The sequence below is a fragment of the Pristiophorus japonicus genome, chromosome 12 (assembly GCF_044704955.1).
Source record: "Pristiophorus japonicus isolate sPriJap1 chromosome 12, sPriJap1.hap1, whole genome shotgun sequence".
Taxonomy (NCBI): Eukaryota; Metazoa; Chordata; class Chondrichthyes; family Pristiophoridae; genus Pristiophorus; species Pristiophorus japonicus.
This window is the reverse complement of record NC_091988.1, coordinates 146,660,389-146,680,718: the sequence shown is the minus strand read 5'-3', so window position 1 is coordinate 146,680,718 and position 20,330 is coordinate 146,660,389. Positions and strand designations below refer to the sequence as shown.

The 20,330-nt window shown below is 45.5% G+C and overlaps 1 long non-coding RNA gene across 1 annotated transcript in view; it reads left to right on the top strand.

Annotated features, from left to right (window-relative positions):
• Positions 1-9,959, top strand: part of LOC139277007 (uncharacterized) — a 68,228-nt gene extending 58,269 nt beyond the window's left edge. The window contains exon 3 of the long non-coding RNA XR_011596013.1: positions 9,560-9,959. This is a non-coding gene — a long non-coding RNA (uncharacterized lncRNA). The remainder of the gene's footprint in view (positions 1-9,559) is intronic.
• The last annotated feature ends 10,371 nt before the right edge of the window (positions 9,960-20,330 follow it).

The following is a 20,330-nucleotide window of genomic DNA, read 5'->3' as shown; positions in this document are numbered from 1 at the left end:
GCTTTAACAATGTTGACTCTCTGTCCCAACCATTCCTTAACACAGTACCTCTCGTCTGTTCTGCTAGTGGCCATGCTCGCGTGGTTTAAATCCCAGTTTCTCGTCGCTATTGTTACGTCCTTACTACACAGTATAAATGCACACGAGGCCCATGCTTGAGAGAAGGTCAGTCTGTGACCTGTCCTTTATTCCTTAGCACTCAAGTGATGAAAGTGGGTGGAGCTTCCCCTTTTATACCTGAAGGTCCAGGTTAGGAGTGTCTCCCACAAGTTCGCCACCTTGTGGTCATTGTTCTCACAGTGTACAACTTAGGTCAGATTATACATGGGTTACAATGCTGGTTGAATACATGACAGTAAGCCTGAGCAGAATACAGAAGGGAGATGCCAGGGATATTAAGGGGGAGAAATTTGGGTTGTTTCTGACTCCCTGGGGGCAATAACGTGGCGCAAATGTCTTTTCACGGGCGCGGCGCCACTAACCAAGCCCGCGGGAGTTTAGCGGCGGCGGTAACAGGTAGCGCCCCGCGCTGCTGCGCCTGCGATGATGATGTCATCATCGTGCACAACGATCCGTTTTCACCCCGGAGTGAAAATTCAGGAACGACCCCCGAAGCTGCGCCAGGAAATCCCACCTCGTGGCTGTTACTGCCTCCAAATGGGACGCTACACAATTCCACCGCCCCCCACCCCCCCCGCCAATTGTCTTAAAGGTGCCAGAGCTGGCCATGAAGCCAGTAACCACTGGTCTTTGGAGTGTTTGTGGCATGGCTGTAAGGCTGAATGTGTTCATAGACTACTGCTAATTGTGCAGTGACCGTCGACGTGGAAAAGTTGTCACGGTTCGTACAAATGGTCACTATGAACGTGTGGCAGACAAAGGAGCTTTCTGACACAATAGGGCTGGTTTTAACTCTAGAAATGGCCTAAAGCAAGTGCCAGCAGATGGCCCGTCTATTATACACCCCACCCGATGGAGCAGTGATCAATAATATGCCAAACATCATTTGGGATCTGACTATCCAGAGGAGTCTGGATCTTGCGAGTAACATTAAAGAAGATTCAACTAGGTGACACCAGTCAGGAGAGGTAAATCAGATGTTACAGCGCGGTCCGTATTTACACAGGCACTTTATTCAAGGATAACGTCTGGACCCAAAAATATAAACACATACCATTGCAACAGGTTAAGGAAAAGTATAAAAATTGCCTTTGCTAAATATTGTCAACTACCTAACAGTATAATGACATCATTGGTGCAAGTTATTAACTAGGCACTACTACTAACAAGGTTGTGCAATCTCTGTTTCAAAACTTATGGAGTTGGTCGACCACATCCTTGCTAACTTGTGGATAGTGAACTGTTCTTTATTATGTCTGTAGTCCACTGGTAGCACTGTAGTGGCCATTATACAAAATGCCATATATTAAATGCAATGTAGTTGGTTGCTATAAAATGAATATCTCAATTTTGATTACAAGTAGTACATAGGGATACGGTAGCATAGTGGCTATGTTAGTGGACTAGTAATCCTGAGGCTTGGACTAACGATCCGGAGATGTGAGTTCAAATCCCAGCACGGCAGCTGGGGTAATTTAAATTCAATTACTTAAATAAATCTGGAATAAAATCAAAAATTGATTGCATGTACAATGTCCCAATTCTGGAATTCCAAAAACCTGACATTTTTGAGGCAGCCAAGATAGTGACATCAGGCGGCGAGGGACGAGGAAACCGGTAAAAAATGCAGCGGCAGGAATCGGCGCGCAGTGAGGAGCGGAGGATCAGCGGTGGGTGAGGTCTGAAATCTGGCAAAACCTAAAAACTGGCACGGATTCGGAACCCGAGGTTGCTGGATTTTGGACTATTGATTTTCTCATCCGAAATCCGGCAAAACCCAAAAACCGTCATGGACTCAGTTCTGAGGTTGCTGGATTTCAGATGTTGTACCTGAATCAGTAATGGTGATGATGAAATGACTGGATTGTTGTAAAAACCCATCAGGTTCACTAATGTCCTTTAGCGAAAGAAATCTGCCGTCCTTACCTGGTCTGGCCTATATGTGGCTCCAAACCCACAGCAATGTGGTTGACTCTTAATTGCCATCTGAGTAGGCCCGTGGAGCCAGTCAGTTGTATTCAAGAAGGCGGCTCACCACCACCTTTTCAAAGGCAATTAGGGATGGGCAATAAAAGCTGGCCTTGCCAGCGACGCTCACATCCTGTGAATGAATTTTAAAAAGGCCATATTTGAAACACAATATTAAAAATGTGAATGTAAATTATAAAAAGAAAATTGTTATTTGTAGACTTCAATCAATGTAAAGACAAACAAACTGCTTCCAGAATCCCAACAATCACAATACATAACTCGCATTGAGCAACCTACAAAAAATGTTCAAACGCAAATACAAATTGTTATTTACTGCTTGTTTACTGGTGTTTTGTACGTTTTAAAGTTTAGATTCCTAAACCTCAGAGAAGAGGAACAAATACAAAGTAGGAAAGAATAACAGGATGGATTAAAATGATACCTGAATGTGTCTTCACAAATGCATTGCAGCATGGGTATGGTGATCCCATAACATCAATACTGATGATCTCACATGGCCATCAGAATTTTTTTTAATATGTGTGATTAGAGGCAGTTTTGAATCGAGTCCTAAGATTCACAAAATGAGAGATACAGTAAATGAGATTTAGGGCTAGACTTTCCCTAAAGGCCCTCAATGCCCGATTGCCCGCTATGAAACACCACTAACATTCGATGAAAAAAGCTGGCCAGAATTTCGATTTTAAAGGTAAAAGTAAGTAAAAGTAATCACCCGGCGAGAAAATGGGCGATGCACACTCATTGTCGGCGGTTTTCTCAGCGGGTAAGTGCAAAGTTAGCAAAATGGGCGGTCGTTACAGGGATAGACGGTAAGTAGCAAAATTTAGTCCGAGGCTGCGATTAGGCCTAGGGAGGGGGGAAAACTTTGAAAAAAAAATGTCATTAAAAAGAAAAAGAAAAATGTACAAAGCATTCCCAAGATAGTTTTAACCCTAATCGCCACGTTAAAATTTAAAAAAAATAATTAAAGATCCTTTAACTTATCTTTCTTTGCAGGATCCCCCCTTACTGCCCTGTTTAAGCAGCTTTTACAGGGCGGGTCTCTCGGCGATCTGGGCGTCGGCGGTTGAGGCCAAACTTATGCCCTGGCCGTTGTTTTCGGTGTTGTATGTGGGCGGTTTGGTCCCGGCGGGCGACTTCAGATTTGGGTGATAACGTTGAAAAACTTACGTGGAAACTCTCACTGGATGGAAAACCAGCTGTAATGCCAAGAAAATCGCCGACAAAGAAGCCGAAAGTCTGGCCCATAGATTTAAAACATGTTCTTGGGAGCCAAAATTTCCCCTTTTGAACAGGTGGCCATGGGTCGGTATGGACTCACTGCTTGGTCGGTGCAGAGGGGCTGCCATTTTGAAAATTGCCCTCCTTCTTGGAGCGGTGTACGGGACCACCTCGGCCGTCTTCCCGCCCCGGGCATGCACCGACCCCTTATCGACCGGTGGCGACTCCCTTACCGCCCCGCGCGGGAAATTGCCCTGCGGGAGCGGATCGACCGCTGCTCAGTGCCCCCGACAGCTTTCCCTGGCAAGAAGCTTCTTGTGGCTGGGCGTTGTGTTCGCCCTTAAAGGGGACCGCGCACTGTCGTGGCTGCCATTTTATTTTAATTGTCGGCCGACTGCCAGGTCGTCCTGACAATGGTGGCCACAGGTTCGGCCGGGCCACCAACAGGCAGTCCGGCACCCACTCTTGGGTACCACTTAAAAAACGGAAGGTGCACCCTGTTTGGGGCGGAGTGCAATTTCGGCTCCTTGATATTTAATGAAGCCTGAAGTACCAGTGAATCTTCAGTAATTATAGAATTCAAGGTTTACAGTTACATTTCTGTGGCACTCAACTGTTGTTGCCAGTGGTGGTGCTGTAACATCAGAGAGTGAATGAATTGAATAAGAAAGTTCACTAAATACTGTTTGCTGAACACTTCATTTTGCCAGATTCAAATCTGAAACAAGTCAAAGATCTTGGGCTGGAAATTCGATTCCGGTCAATTTGCGGCATTATTCATGGTGGGGCGATAAGTATAGCACCCTATAAAAGTTTGCTCCTCCGACTAGGAAATTCATCCGAACTGCAGCTACATTGATTGGGGGCACTAAATCAGGCGTTCCACACCTGTGCTCGGCCGCTCCAAGTGAAAACCACAGCGCAAAAAAAAGTAAGGTTAAATGCGTATGTGCAGAGGCCCGCGAGAGATCCCAAGCCCAGCTGAATGTTTAAGGCACGGGGCTATAAGTTTGCGTATGTGCAGTTCCACCTATGCACTTTGGGCAGAGTGGGAAAATGGAGGAACAGGAAGAACGCCAAAGAGCATGGCATGCCTTGCAACTTCCTGGAGGAAGGAGGCCCGTGCCAAGAGTTTTCCTAAGAATTTTGAGGGACCTGGCACGGGACATCTCTGCTAGAGACACGATGCTACAAACTGCGACCCAATGTCACAAGAAATTTAATGACCTCACGAGGGTCGTCAGGGTGAGTACCCTTTACATTAATGCACCACTGCCATGGTTGCAAAATCACTGTGACAAACAATGTAAAATCTTTGAGGAACCCGCCCCTTCTCTATGTGTTCCAGGCTATTGTGTGGGTCGGTGAAACCACCTGAATGCTGGAGGCTCAGTTTCCTGCGCATTCAGGCAGTGCAGACCCTCTTGTCCCCTATAAGAACATAAGAACATAAGAATTAGGAACAGGAGTAGGCCATCTAGCCCCTCGAGCCTGCTCCACCATTCAATAAGATCATGGCTGATCTGGCCGTGGACTCAGCTCCACTTACCCGCCCGCTCCCCGTAACCCTTAATTCCCTTATTGGTTAAAAATCTATCTATCTGTGACTTCAATACATTCAATGAGCTAGCCTCAACTGCTTCCTTGGGCAGAGAATTCCACAGATTCACAACCCTCTGGGAGAAGAAATTCCTTCTCAACTCAGTTTTAAATTGGCTCCCCGGTATTTTGAGGCTGTGCCCCCTAGTTCTAGTCTCCCCGACCAGTGGAAACAACCTCTCCGCCTCTATCTTGTCTATCCCTTTCATTATTTTAAATGTTTCTATAAGATCACCCCTCATCCTCTGAACTCCAACGAGTAAAGACCCAGTCTACTCAATCTATCATCATAAGGTAACCCCCTCATCTCCAGAATCAGCCTAGTGAATCATCTCTGTACCCCCTCCAAAGCCAGTATATCCTTCCTTAAGTAAGGTGACCAAAACTGCACGCAGTACTCCAGGTGCAGCCTTACCAATACCCTATACAGTTGCAGCAGGACCTCCCTGTTTTTGTACTCCATCCCTCTCGCAATGAAGGCCAACATTCTATTCGCCTTCCTGATTACCTGCTGCTCCTGCAAACTAACTTTTTGGGATTCATGCACAAGGACCCCCAGGTCCCTCTGCACCTCAGCATGTTGTAATTTCTCCCCATTCAAATAATATTCCCTTTTACTGTTTTTTTTCCCCAAGGTGGATGACCTCACACTTTTCGACATTGTATTCCATCTGCCAAACCTTAGCCCATTCGCTTAACCTATCTAAATCTCTTTGAAGCCTCTCTGTGTCCTCTACACAACCCGCTTTCCCACTAATCTTTGTGTCATCTGCAAATTTTGTTACACTACACTCCGTCCCCTCTTCCAGCTCATCTATGTATATTGTAAACAGTTGTGGTCCCAGCACCAATCCCTGTGGCACACCACTAACCACCGATTTCCAACCCGAAAAGGACCCATTTATCCCGACTCTCTGCTTTCTGTTAGCCAGCCAATTCTCTATCCATGCTAATACATTTCCTCTGACTCTGCGTACCTCTATCTTCTGCAGTAACCTTTTGTGTGGCACCTTATCGAATGCCTTTTGGAAATCTAAATACACCACATCCATCGGTACACCTCTATCCACCATGCTCGTTATATCCTCAAAGAATTCCAGTAAATTAGTTAAACATGATTTCCCCTTCATGAATCCATGCTGCGTCTGCTTGATTGCACTATTCCGATCTAGATGTCCCGCTATTTCTTCCTGAATGATAGCTTCAAGTATTTTCCCCACTACAGATGTTAAACTAACCGGCCTATAGTTACCTGCCTTTTGTCTGCCCCCTTTTTTAAACAGAGGCGTTACATTAGCTGCTTTCCAATCTGCTGGTACCTCCCCAGAGTCCAGAGAATTTTGGTAGATTATAACGAATGCATCTGCTATAACTTCCGCCATCTCTTTTAATACCCTGGGATGCATTTCATCAGGACCAGGGGACTTGTCTACCTTGAGTCCCATTAGCCTGTCCAGCACTACCCCCCTAGTGATAGTGATTGTCTCAAGGTCCTCCCTTCCCACATTCCTATGACCAGCAATTTTTGGCATGGTTTTTGTGTCTTCCACTGTGAAGACCGAAGCAAAATAATTGTTTAAAGTCTCAGCCATTTCCACATTTCCCATTATTAAATCCCTCTTCTCATCTTCTAAGGGACCAACATTTACTTTAGTCATTCTTTTCCGTTTTATATATCTGTAAAAGCTTTTACTATCTGTTTTTATGTTTTGCGCAAGTTTACCTTCGTAATCTATCTTTCCTTTCTTTACTGCTTTTTTAGTCATTCTTTGCTGTTGTTTAAAATTTTCCCAATCTTCTAGTTTCCCACTAACCTTGGACACCTTATATGCATTGGTCTTTGATTTGATACTCTCCTTTACTTCCTTGGTTATCCACGGCTGGTTATCCCTTCTCTTACCACCCTTCTTTTTCACTGGAATATATTTTTGTTGCGCACTATGAAAGAGCTCCTAAAAAGTCCTCCACTGTTCCTCACTTGTGCCACCGTTTAGTCTGTGTTTCCAGTCTACTTTAGCCAACTCTGCCGTCATCCCACTGTAGTCCCCTTTGTTTAAGCATAGTACGCTCGTTTCTGACACAACTTCCTCACCCTCAATCTGTATTACAAATTCAACCATACTGTGATCACTCATTCCGAGAGGATCTTTTACTAGGAGATCGTTTATTTTTCCTTTCTCGTTACACAGATCTAAGATAGCTTGCTCCCTTGTAGGTTCTGTAACATACTGTTCTAAGAAACAATCCCATATGCATTCTATAAATTCCTCCTCCAGGCTATGAACGGAGGTCCCTGAGACCTCCACAGCAATCTCTCTCCAGACATTGGTAAACACCTCGCGAGTGGGTCTCCCCGTGTCTGGCTAAAGGACTCGCTTCCTTCCCTCCACACCCTACATCAGGGTGTCCAGCTCGACACTGAAAATTCTACTTGCCCTTCTTGCTCCAGCAGCACCAGCCATCATTGGACACAACTCCTTCCCCCCTCAGGGCTTAGCTGCAAACTCTGGCCTTTAAGAAGTCCAGGGAGCAGCTGGCTTGTTAGCTGCAAATGACCACAAGTGTGAATTTCCTTTTGGTAATGCCGATCCAACCCACCCACACCGCTGCAAACTCCCAATTCCCGCCGGTCATTACCGCTGGACGCTGCTTTTTCAAAAACATCCGTGAAAATTGATCGAGTGCCCGCCGCAAACATCGTGACGGTAATGTCGCCAAAAAGACGGTAGGTGTACTAGGTTTCTGGCGGGCCTGAATTTTGGCCCCTTGGACTCCAGGGCCTCATTTAAATATTTAGGTTACAACTCCCACCCAAACCCAGCAGGAATCACTGCCTGGTTGGTGAGTGAGAGTGGGAATTCCAGCAGCAGGAGACCCGCGGGAACAGCTCCTGGGTAAGTGGTGATGGGGTGTGGTGGGGGGGGTGGGGAGGAGGGGTTCTAGTGGTGATTTTGATCGGGGAAGCGGAATGAAAGCTGGGGTCAGGGAGGCCCAATTCAGCTCCGGGCAGGTTTGACCGCTCAGGCCTCAGATTGAAACTGTGGATCGGGCTCTAATAGCGTTGTATTTAATGAGGAGTCCACCAGCGTGGGGTGGGTGCCTTGCTGTACGCAATTAAAAATTACAGTTGATCAGATCAGAACAGGAAAGGAGCGGGTAAAGTTCCTTGCTCCATTTTAACTGTCCGCCGCCACGCCCCACCCCCGCTCCCCCACTTCCTATGTTCCGCTAGGCAGGGGGAGTTAAAATCAAAGCTTTTAACTCCAGATTTAGATCTGAATCTGACTCCAGAGTGGAGCGGTGATAAATCCCCTTGTGGAGAATAACTCACACCACTTGGGCATTACTCAAGTGTAACTCCTATCCACAAACAGACTGTGCTTATAATATGGCGTTGCACCTCCGAAGCACTTTATAAATCAACAAAGAATATTCCAGAATGTGTCGAGAGTAGAGATTCTTCTACCTATGATGCCAAAACATTTTTAAATCAATCCTTCTGGAGTGGAGATAGGTGCAGATTTTCAAGTGCACAAATGCAGAGTTCCCTGTTGTTTGTGAATGTTTAATTCTCTTAAGAACATAAGAACGTAAAAATTAGGAGCAGAAGTAGCCCATACAGCCCCTTGAGGCTGCTCCACCATTCAATAAGATCATGGCTGACTTTTGACCTCAACTCCACTTTCCTGCCCGATCCCCATATCCCTTGATTCCTCTAGAGTCCAAAAATCACTCTATCTCAGCTTTGAATATACTCAATGACTCAGCATTCACAGCCCTTTGGAGTAGGGAATTCCAAAGATTAACAACCCTCTGAGTGAAGACATTCCTCCTCATCTCCGTCTTAAATGACCAATCCCTTATCCTGAGACTGTGCCCCCTAGTTTGAGACTCTCCAGCCGGGGGAAACAACCTCTCAGCATTTACCCTGTCAATCCCCCTCAGAATCATATATGTTTCAATGAGATCACCTCTCATTCTTCTGAACTCCAGAGTCATAAATCTATCAGTCTGATATTCAGAACAAAGCATCAACACAGTCATAATTAACTGAATGAAGTCAGTCTATTTTCCTGCATCGTTGCCAGGTCAGAATCCTTTCTCACCCCTCCTCACACTAGCCTTTGACTCTTGAAATGTGCAATCCTAGGTGGCTCTCGCCCTTCCCACATGCTCTGTGCACAGCCACATAGATTATAATGCATATCTTTACAATTCCAGACAGTAGCAGCTACTCTACTACGGGAGGCACTTGTGCCACACAGTGAGCTGCTCACTCACTCACACTTTCTTCTTGTTCTTATTGTCGGCAAAATTAGCTCATAATTGCCAGGAGCAGCAGCACATTGGCGGTGGAGAGGCTGATCTTCAGGATCTCACTGAGGTCGAGCAGTGAGTGTCGGCCCTCACGTGCACCCCAGTTGGCACGGTGGCAGGTAGCGAAGCAGAGCCCCCTATGGAGGGTAGTGACGGTACGTGAATGGCGTTTGCGATTTATGTGAGTTCCTTGATCCCTGCTATCAAGTGGCCTACCCCCATTACATATAGATGTTAAATACCACCTTCCACGTATCTCCCTGCCTCCTCCCCTGCCGCTAACCACATGTCTATTGCTTTGTGCTTACAGATGATCAGCCAGAAATGCAACAGCCTGTCCCTGGACCATCAACATCGGGCAACGGGGGAGATGACGAGGGAAGGGGCGACAGTGTGCTCACTGAGCGGAAGATGCCATCAGTCCCACTGAGTGGGGACACTAATACAAAAGCAAATTACTGCGGATGCTGGAATCTGGAATAAAAACAGAAAATACCGTAAATCTCAGCGGCAAGCAGCATCTGTGGAGAAAAAGCAAAGTTAACGTTTTGTGTCAACGACCCTTCATCAGAACAGATTCTTAACAAGCACAGAAAGGGGGAGGGGAAGAAAGAACAAAAGGGAAGGTCTGTGATAGAGTGGAAGGCAGGAGAGATTAGAGAGATAAAATGGATGATGGTAATGCCAGGAGTTAGAAAAACATAAGTCAAGATAGGGTGTGAATGGCAGCGGTGGGTGGGAGGGGGGAGTAGGGAAGGGAGCCAAAGATTGGCAGTGGTTACATTCTGAAATTGTTGAACTCGATGTTGAGTCCAGAAGGCTGTAAAGTGCCTAACCGAAGCATGAGGTGCTGTTCCCAACCCGGAGGGTGAATCAGCCCAGGAGTCCTGCTGAGAGACAGACATACGTGGACCTGAACTTGGTGCCTATGTCCAGGAAGACCACGCAAATGCGCTGCGACCTCATGGGTACATTGAAGAAGGTCCCACAGGGCATCGACGCACTTGCTCTGAGTGTGGTGGAGGCCGCCTCAAGCATTGACCCGGGCCTCTCAGTAGTCCAACGAGCCCATCCTTGCCTGCTCACAGTGGGAGATGGGCTCAACAAGTGATAGTGGAGTCCCAGAGGGGATGGCGCGTGCCAGGGTTGACGTGGCAGTAGTAGTCACATCACAGGCCAAAGCCACACAAGAACTTTGTGATGTGATGCTGTCAGTGATTGCTAGCATGAACCTGCAGACTGCTGCGTTTCAGCCTCAGTCTGCTCTGAGTTTGTCTCAGTCTGATGCCATGCAATCACTGACTGCTGCCAGCCTCTCTGTGTCCGACGGGGAAGTGACGTTGCCGAAGCAAGCCAGCAATGTGTGCTCACATATATTGCTCCGGATACTGATACTCCATCCCATTTGAGTGGCAATGGGCCCCTGGAAATTGAAGGTGTTGTTCTTGCTCAAGATGACAGCATTCCAGCTCATACCACTGCCACTCCACCTTTGCACTTGCCGCGGTCTACACCCGAGCCATCCAAGGCTGCTGCCGTTGATGCAGCTGGGCCTTCCAGGCCCAGAGCTGGTCCAGGGTGTCCTGCTAGGCTGTCTGTACTGTCTGCCCAACACACACAGCAGCCCTCAAGCAGCCTTGCTGTAGGCACTGAGGCCACATTGAGGAGGAGCACTAGGCGTGGGAGGAGGGTAAAGGTGAGGGATGAGAAATGTCAGGCTGTGTGACTGAGGACCATGGACAGATGTACTCATCATGTAAATAATGTTTGTAAATATGTCATTGCATTGTTTGACGCAACCTATTGATTGGAATGTGTGTGCCTAAGATGCCACATAAATGCTGCTGTGGGATGACTCATGGAGCTTCCCTTTGTCCATACATTATTTCAGTTCATTGTGATTGATGGTGTTTCTATGGGACGTTGTGTTGTTATTTTTTTACTTGCTGGGGAGGGCTTTGGTTGTGGATTCGCGGCCACCATGTTGGTAACATGAATTTTGCATTGGCTACTTGAATATGATTGTGGACTTTAACGGAGATGTGGCATTATGGTGGCACATCCCTCATCTCTCATTTTCCTCCATTCAAGAGACCTGATGCATTATGAGCTGCTGACGTGTGACTCATGCACTGGCAGCATCGCCACGCTGCCTCCTCCATGGATGGTGCTCCTCCTGGTGTGGCCTCACCAGGCTCCTGTTCCTCGTTCTCCTTCTCCCAATGTGAGGCTGCAGGTCTGCTTGTAGGAGATGGCATGTCTCTCTCAGTACTTCTTGTCGGAAGCGCATCCTTCTCACACACTGCTCCTCAGAGAGGTGGAGGTATGAGCTTTGCTTCCTGTAACCATGTGGGGGTGGGGCGGGGGAGGGGTGGTGCGAAGGCTCCTGTCCAGATGTCCATGGCCTCTCCTCATTCATGGCCCTGCATGGTCCACAGCCCTTCTATCTTCACGCTGCCTAACCACAGCATGGAGTAGGCAATGCTGGCGAACTAGTTATGCACCCATTAAATTATTTCACTCGAGCTGTAAGGACCCCGTAATGACAGATCAGTGCTCAGACATCACAGCGTGCTGCTCAATGTGCCTCCGATTTATGATCCTCCTCCCTCTCGTCCAGTACGATGCACATAGCACCAATTGACCATGGAACCGCCGTCTTTTTGGGGTGGATGTTAAATGAAGCATTTCCACCTAATTTAACGACTGACGTCATGATCTGATTGAAACTACAGAGTGAGGCTGTACGATTTGCACTGCCGCAAAACCGGCACCAAATTTCCCGACGAGACTGGAAGCTGGCCCCCTGGGCAGTAAGCATTTCGAGACGCATTACTGCCCCTTTGGGACGCTAACGTGTGCAATACAACAGATAAAACAAGCCCCAAAATAAAAGTCACACCAAAGTGGGACAATCATAGAAATTATAGCACAGAAGTATCTCACCTGTTCCAGTTCTAGCTCTTTTCCTGCCTTTTTCCCATTACAGTTTAGATTCCTTTTCAAATACTTAGCTAATTTCCTCTTAATTATGTTATAATCTGCCCTCAATAGCCACCTGTGGCAAAGTATTCCAAGTTCTAATAATCTGAGTGGAAAAAAACTGCTAATCTCCCCCTTCTAAAATGTTGTGATCGTTGTTTCAAATAATATATTAAGGGGTCGAAATTGATCAAAGGCAAGTTCTGCCCATTTACCGTTGAAAAGACCGCTAAGATCCTGACGGTATTTTGGGCAGAAATTTGGTCAAAAAAGTAGGGAAAAAGCACCCGACGGTAATAATGGGCGTAACACGCCGATTCTGGGCGGTAGGGAGTGATAGGTGGAATTCTCGGCGGCAAATGGAATCCTGGAGATAGTTACACTGAGGCTGGAGTCGGGCCCAGGGAAGGGGAACGCACAAAAAAATTGTTCAAAAAATAATACAAAAAAATTCACAAAACCTTCAGAGGACCCTTTAACACAAAATTGCTGCAAAAGAAGTTAAAAAAAATCTCACTTACCTTTTCTTGCAGGTCTTCATACGTACCGTCCAGGTAAGACCTGCTTCCACCAGGTGGTCTTTTCTCCTGTAAGGGTGGAGGACCACTTGGATGAACCTCGGGCAGGAGTGGGTGGGAGGACTTTTTTCAGCGTTGCACACTGGCACCCGCCAGCAGACATTCCCCAGCAGTCCTTGCAAACCGCCCGCATGAGGGCCTCACCAATCTCCCATGGAGGGGAGAGCGCCGAAAAAACGGGGAAACTGCCGAGAAAACGCGGCAGCAGCCGGTGGTAGGACCATCAATTTCAGCCCCTAAGAATTATATTTTTGGTAATCACGTATCAATTATTGGTGGATTAAATTTACAAGAATCGCATTGTAGCAATAAAACTTCAATATGGATTTTCACACATCAACTAAATGGAGTTCTGATGAAAGGTCATCGACCTGAAAAGTTAACTCTGTTTCTCTCTCCACAATGCTGCCTGACCTGCTGAGTATTTCTAGTTTTTTCTGTTTTTATTTCAGATTTCCAGCATCCACAGTATTTTGTTTTTGTAACTAAATGGAGTGTCTTGGCTTCTGCTGTTTCTCCCAGGCAGTGTCAGCCCTTGGAACTTTATCCCCTAGCATGTAGAAATTCAAATATTGAGTTAAGTGGCTAGAAATTCGTTATTGCCTGCTTTGAGGCGCTACCGTTAGTGCCGGGCGATGTCTACCGCCTCAAAGTCTGATACCTGAGGACTGGGAGAAAATTAGAATTCAGCAGAGAAGGACAAAGGGTTTAATTAGGAGGGGGAAAATACAATATGAGAGGAGGCTTGCTGGGAACATAAAAACTGACTGCAAAAGCTTCTATGGATATGTGAAGAGAAAAAGATTAGTGGAGACAAATGTAGGTCCCGTTCAGTCAGAATCAGGTGAATTTATAATGAGGAACAGAGAAATGGCAGACCAATTGAACAAATACTTTGGTTCTGTCTTCACGAAGGAAAACACAAATAATCTTCTAGAAATACTAGGGGACCGAGGGTCTAGCGAGAAGGAGGAACTGAAGGAAATCATTTTGAATCAGGAAATTGAGTTAGGGAAATTGATGGAATTGAAGACTGATAAATCCCCAGGGCCTGGTAGTCTGCATCCCAGAGTACTTAAGCAAGTGGCCCTAGAAATAGTGGCTGCATTGGTGATCATTTTCCAACATTCTATTGACTCTGGATCAGTTCCTATGGATTGGAGGGTAGCTAATGTAACAGCACTTTTTAAAAAAGTAGGGAGAGAGAAAACGGGGAATTATAGACTGGTTAGCCTGACATCAGTAGTGGGGAAAATGTTGGAATCAATTATTAAAAATGAAATAGCAGCGCATTTGGAAAGCAATGACAGGATCGGTCCAAGTCAGCATGGATTTATGAAAGGGAAATCAAGCTTGACAAATCTTCTGGAATTCTTTGATGATGTAACTAGAAGAGTGGACAAGGGAGAACCAGTGGCTGTGGTGTATTTGGACTTTCAAAAGACTTTTGACAAAGTCCCACAGAGATTGGTGTGAAAAATGAAAGCACATGGTATTGGGGGTAATGTACTGACGTGGATAGAGAACTGGTTGGCAGACAGGAAGCAGAGAGTCAGGATAAATAGATCCTTTTCAGAATGGCAGGCAGTGACTAGTGGGGTGCCGCAGGGCTCAGTGATGGGACCCCAGCTATTTACAATATACAGCAATGATTTTGATGAAGGAATTGAGTGTAATATCTCCAAGTTTGCAGATGACACAGGTGGCAGTGAGAGCTGAAAGGAGGATGCTAAGAGGCTGTAGTGTGACTTGGACAGGTTAGGCGAGTGGACAAATGCATGGCAGATGCAGTATAATGTGGATAAACGTGAGGTTATCCACTTTGATGGCAAAAACATGAAGGCAGAATATTATCTGAATGGCGGCAGATTAGGAACAGGGGAGATGCAACGAAACCTGGGTGTCATGGTACATCAGACATTGAAGGTTGGCATGCAGGTGCAGCAGGTGGTGAAGAAGGCAAATGGCATGTTGGCCTTCATAGCTAGGGGATTTGAGTATAGGAGCAGGGAGGTCTCACTACAGTTGTACAGGGCCTTGGTGAGGCCTCACCTGGAATATTGTGTTCAGTTTTGGTCTCCTAATCTGAGGAAGGATGTTTTTGCTATTGAGGGAGTGCAGCGAAGGTTCACCAGACTGATTCCCGGGATGGCAGGACTGACATATGAGGAGAGACTGGATCAATTGGGCCTGTATTCACTGGAGTTTAGAAGAATGAGAGGGGATCTCATAGAAACATATAAAATTCTGACGGGACTGGACAGGTTAGATGCAGGAAGAATATTCCCGATGTTGGGAAGGTCCAGAACCAGGGTCACAGGGGTAAGGGGTAAGCCATTTAGGACTGAGATGAGGAGAAACTTCTTCACTCAGAGAGTTGTTAACCTGTGGAATTCTCTACCGCAGAAAGTTGTTGATGCCAGTTCATTAGATATATTCAAGAGGGAGTTAGATATGGCCCTTACAAATAAGGGGATCAAGGGGTATGGAGAGAAAGCAGGAAAGGGGTACTGAGGTGAATGATCAGCCATGATTTTATTGAATGGTGGTGCAGGCTCGAAGGGCCGAATGGCCTAGTCCTGAACCTATTTTCTATGTTTCAGTTGTGTCGCCCCAAAAGGAGAGTAGACGCTAAGAGAAGTGTACCACATTCCTCTTAAGGCACTAATGGGGCGTTAACACAGGAGGCCTGCTCAATTTTTTGACACTAGGATGCCGGCATTTTCGCGCATGAAGGTGAAAAAAAAAGTCCTGGTGAAACTTTCAATAAACCTCACCTACACTTCCCTACTGCTGCAACAAATAAATAGAAGTTTAAAAACTGAAATTTCAGCACTTACCTTGAAATCCGGACGTCACTGGACCGACTGCTTTCCCCTGCTGGTGTTAGCGCCAGGCCCTACTGCAGGTGAAAGGGTATATTTTGAAAACGCGGGACTACTGGGGGCGGGTGTTGCACACTCGGTGATGTCAGCTGTCAGCACCACCGCTAAACCTTCACTGAAGTTCGCGACAGCAAATGACAACACGGCGCTCGGGCTCCTTAGTGCTCCTCTCCGGTGCTAATGGTGGCACTAAACAACCGAATTTCTCCTCCAAGATCTTTTGCTGAACCAGTAACGCTCTGCATTTATTAAATTGTGGGAAGTCTGTTACATAACTCATTGGTATGCTTCAACATTTTTCCCTAAGGTTTTCTGTGCTCCAGGCAAACTGCAGTCTTGAATGTATGTCTTTGTTCCATAATCTTTTGTTGACTGCTGTCTTACTATTTATAACAATAAAAACCATAAGCTGCTTGAGCTATACTCACAAAAAATGCTGGAAATCTCAGCGGGTCAGGCAGCATCTGTGGAGAGGAAGCAGAGTTAACGTTTCGGGTCGATGACCCTTCGTCAGAATTGGAGAGTGTTCGGAAAGAACAGATTCTTAACAAGCACTGAAAGGGGGAGGGGAAGAAAGAACAAAAGGGAAGGTCGGTGATAGGGTGGAAGACAGGAGAGATTAGAGAGACAAAAGGGATGATGGCCCAAATTCAAATGGTAATGCCAGGAGTTAGAAAAACATTAGTCAAGATAGGGTGTGAATGGTGGGATAATGACCAGCTGCCACTGGATGCTGACTGACCCGCTGAGATTTCCAGCTTTTTCAATTTATATCCCAGATTCCAGCATCCACAGTATTTTGCATTTGTTGAGCTGTACTCATACAGTTTAGGACATCATCTGAACTTCCTCAATGAGATTGCTACCTTGTAATCACTCCTGAGTGTTCATGAATTTCAATATTGCAAAAGACAGAAGATATGCTAAACTCAAGCTGCTTACATTTATGGATGTGTATATGTCAGGTGGTAAAACAGGGCAAAGCCAAAGCTGGCTGTGGCAAAGCTATTGATTAACCCTAGAAAAGATTCCTACCAGCAGATTTAAAGTGGGAGTTTTTATCTGTGAAGCTGGTAGTCCTCAGGACATCTCTAAGACTGGTATGCAGAGATTATTATTTTAATTTAAAATAAACTGTAGGAGAGACTCATGGACTATTTACTTTTTGAAGCCAGGAGTAACAATTAGGTACTGTTTTTCTTGAGCCTGCTTAAGTTCTAGCCACTTAACCTGTGAGGTACAATGTAGATATTTGTGCTGCGACAAAAGTGTGCTGAGGAGGTAGCAGTAAAAGATTATGTAAATAGCTGCGACAGTATGATATTCTTGAAATTTAATCAGTTTCATTTTATGGAACCACAGTCTGATTTGTTTGCTGATAAGCCACGCCCTTTGACAGTCTAGTTAATTTAGTCGTGTCCTGGAATATTTACTCTGTTTTAGCACACTAGTGAAATCATTTTCAGTGCTAATAGTTGTGCTTTAGGAAAGCTGGTGTAGACTCTTGTGTGGAAAATTTTGAGGTCATGTCACCTGACAGTATGGCTGTGTCGAACTCGCAGGCTGATTTGGTTTTTTTACCTCCCCCCCCATGCCTTGTCAGGGGGTGCACTAATCCACTTGATTTTGAATGCAGTGGAACCAGTATGAATTTCCAGGAATAGATCATTTTCATACCCTAGCCTTCACACGGGTGGAAAAACACTTCCAGAAATAGATGGGTGCCACAGGTAGGGAACATGTGCACCCCTGATTAACTGAGAGCCTTGTAGCAGGGCACAGTCTCTGTCAAAAGCAACAGCCAGATGGTCTACAGCCCCATTGATCTGCCTTGTCAGCTTAAATGAATGTCAAACTTACCTTGCTGCAGTCCTGAAGCGGTTGCTGGCAGCCTATTTACAGATTCTGTAATCTAATGGGGCTAGCCACAAGTTCTAACGCTCACTTCCTCTAGTGATATTTTTTTCTTTGGGTGTCCATCAACCAGAAACAGAGGAAAATGATGCAAGAGGTGTTTTGATATCATTCCTGTGTGACTATCACACAATTTAAAGGCCTCATCTAAAATGGGTAGGAGCCCCAGTAAATGCTCCACAAGCACATATTTAAAAGGAGGCTCAAATTTGCTCTGCTTAATGTACCAGAGCCAGGTACCCACGGTAGCATTTATAGTGGTCATGATACTGGGTAGCAAGTGGTTCAAAACCCACCAAGGCAAGCTACTTAGTCGTAAAATTGAGGTACTTAGGGTTGGACAATGAACATAACCTTGTCTGTGTTACACACATCCCAAGAGCATTTTTTTAAATAGAAAATTGGTCCCCTAGATCTCTGCCTCTTGAGCTCAGTCCTTCCCTATCCTGTTTTTCTGGTCTCGGTACTGTGCAAGGAGCAAATTGAATGGACCATACTGGTTTCTCCAGATACTCTTGGCATGCCGAATACAAAAGTCAGCTTCTGAATTCCTTTGAGCTGATGTGCGATCTCGTGCACAAAGTAATCTGCGTTGGTTTATCTTAAGCAAACAATAGATTCATTTATTTTCTCTGGATTACACACGATATTTCCACTACCCACCCATGTCACTTCAGAAGACGGATCAATATCTGCCATGCCACTTTTGTAACAGAATAAATGACGAAATATGTTTATTCACAGATGGAGTTATTTACAGCAGCAGTAACAATGAGTTGTTAGTCCCAATAACAGCAGCTTTGAAAAAGTTCATGAAAGGGTTAAACAGACAAACTTATCAGTTGGATTTCTTTTGAATGATTTTCTTTGCAGATCTTTCGAACAAGAGATGGACGAATGTCTCCCAGGTAGGGAATAGCCATTTAGTCCCGACAAACTACCTTGGAATTACGTACAGCAATTTGGTTTGGCCTGTTAATATTTATCTTTCTTGGTCATTTTAAAAACAAGTTAACAGTGCATTAAAACTTTGCAGGCAGGAATTTAACACAAACTCATTAGAGAGTATACTAAAATAGTGCACACATGAAATGAAACATCTTTTTCGGTCTGAGAGCACACCCACTCGAGGAAGTTTGTGTTAGATGGGTTAAAACCGACAGTGGACTGGATTTTCCGTCCGTTGCCGCCTCTGTTCACGTCCCGGAGGGACGGTAATGGCAACAGACCTGACTTCCAGGCGGGCGGCCAGCTTCCATTGCCCCGCCGGGACATTCGGTGCTGGTTTGAGGGGGCGCAGAGCAGTACTGCCTGGGAGAGGCGAGCCAGTGTGCAACATCCCTGGTTGCGACACCGTTTCGAAATTTGTTTTGTACGCAATCTGTAGTGCGCCCTAGTGGAACCGCCTGTGAATGCTGGTGGTCTGAGCTGCACCAGCCACAGTGAGGGAAGGAATGTCTACCTGAGGTAAGTGTGAGCGTATTTTATTTTTTTATTTTTGACATTTATGTTGATGTGGCGTCAGTAAGGTATTGGGAATGTTTTTGGTGGTTTTTTTGCCGATTTTTTATTTCCCAAGGAAGCCTCTCTTAGGGTGCTCTGACGCCGGCTGTTTAGCTCGGGATTCTCAGTTGCTCAGCCAGCCGAGTGCTCTAAAAGAGGTGTGGAACACCTCCTATAGTGCTCTGCTCCACACTGATGAATTTTGTGGCTGCAGACACAAACTATTTCCAGGTGCAAAATTTACCGCCCCGCCTAGTTTAACACCACTAAAGAGGCGTGACCGAATTTCCAGCCCTGTGACTTTCCAGCCTTGCTTCATCTCATTGGAGAAAGTCTTGCAATACATTATACAGATAGGTACAAAATTGTAATAAAAATCTGAGGGAGCACATCAGGACCTCTGCTATATATTGGGGTCGAAGGCTTCCTTTGTAGTAACGCCTCTGACCTGAAAAATTCTACGAAAGTACCTGATGGTCCTATAGGAACGTAGGATTCCGGTCGGACGCCTAGATTCGCAACGCAGTGTACGGGGAGATAGCTTTCACATACAAACATACAAGCTGGAGTCATATGGGCCTGGACCACCAATCACTATGCAGTATTCTCATTGATAAAAATGGGAGCTGTTTCTCTGGTCTCCCATTACTATCAATGAAAACAAACCTAAAACACCGAAACATAGCATAATTAAAAAAAACACCTCGCATATTTAAAATTAATTGAAATTAAATTTAATAAAATGTTTTAGAAAAAAAACATTTTGGAATTGTTTTTAATGTGTTTTGATAGGGTTAAAATAAACTTGTCTTAATGGTAAAGATTTTTAATATAAAAATGAGTGTTTAAATTTAATTTTTATATGTTGTAAAAGTGTTACACTGGTAAAAGTAGACTATACGCCTGCTTTTACCAGATGTAAATGTTTGAAGTACATTCGCTGGGCAAGTGTGGGGCAAATTGCCCAATCTCTGCCCCGCGGATGTCCTTCTTCCGGGGATGCGTAGAATCTGTATGGAGAAATCTTGATATATCGGAAAAGCTGGTTCTCGGCACATGCGCATTGTGCGGCGAGAATAGGCTTTTGCGAGGCCTCGCCGGTTGTGTGTACACTTTGTACAGACCCAACAAAGCTGCAATGTCTGGGCCAATATCTTCAAACAGTATTCCTAATATTCTGTACTGAGTGCCATTCATGGCGCTGTTTGTCTCCGATCAC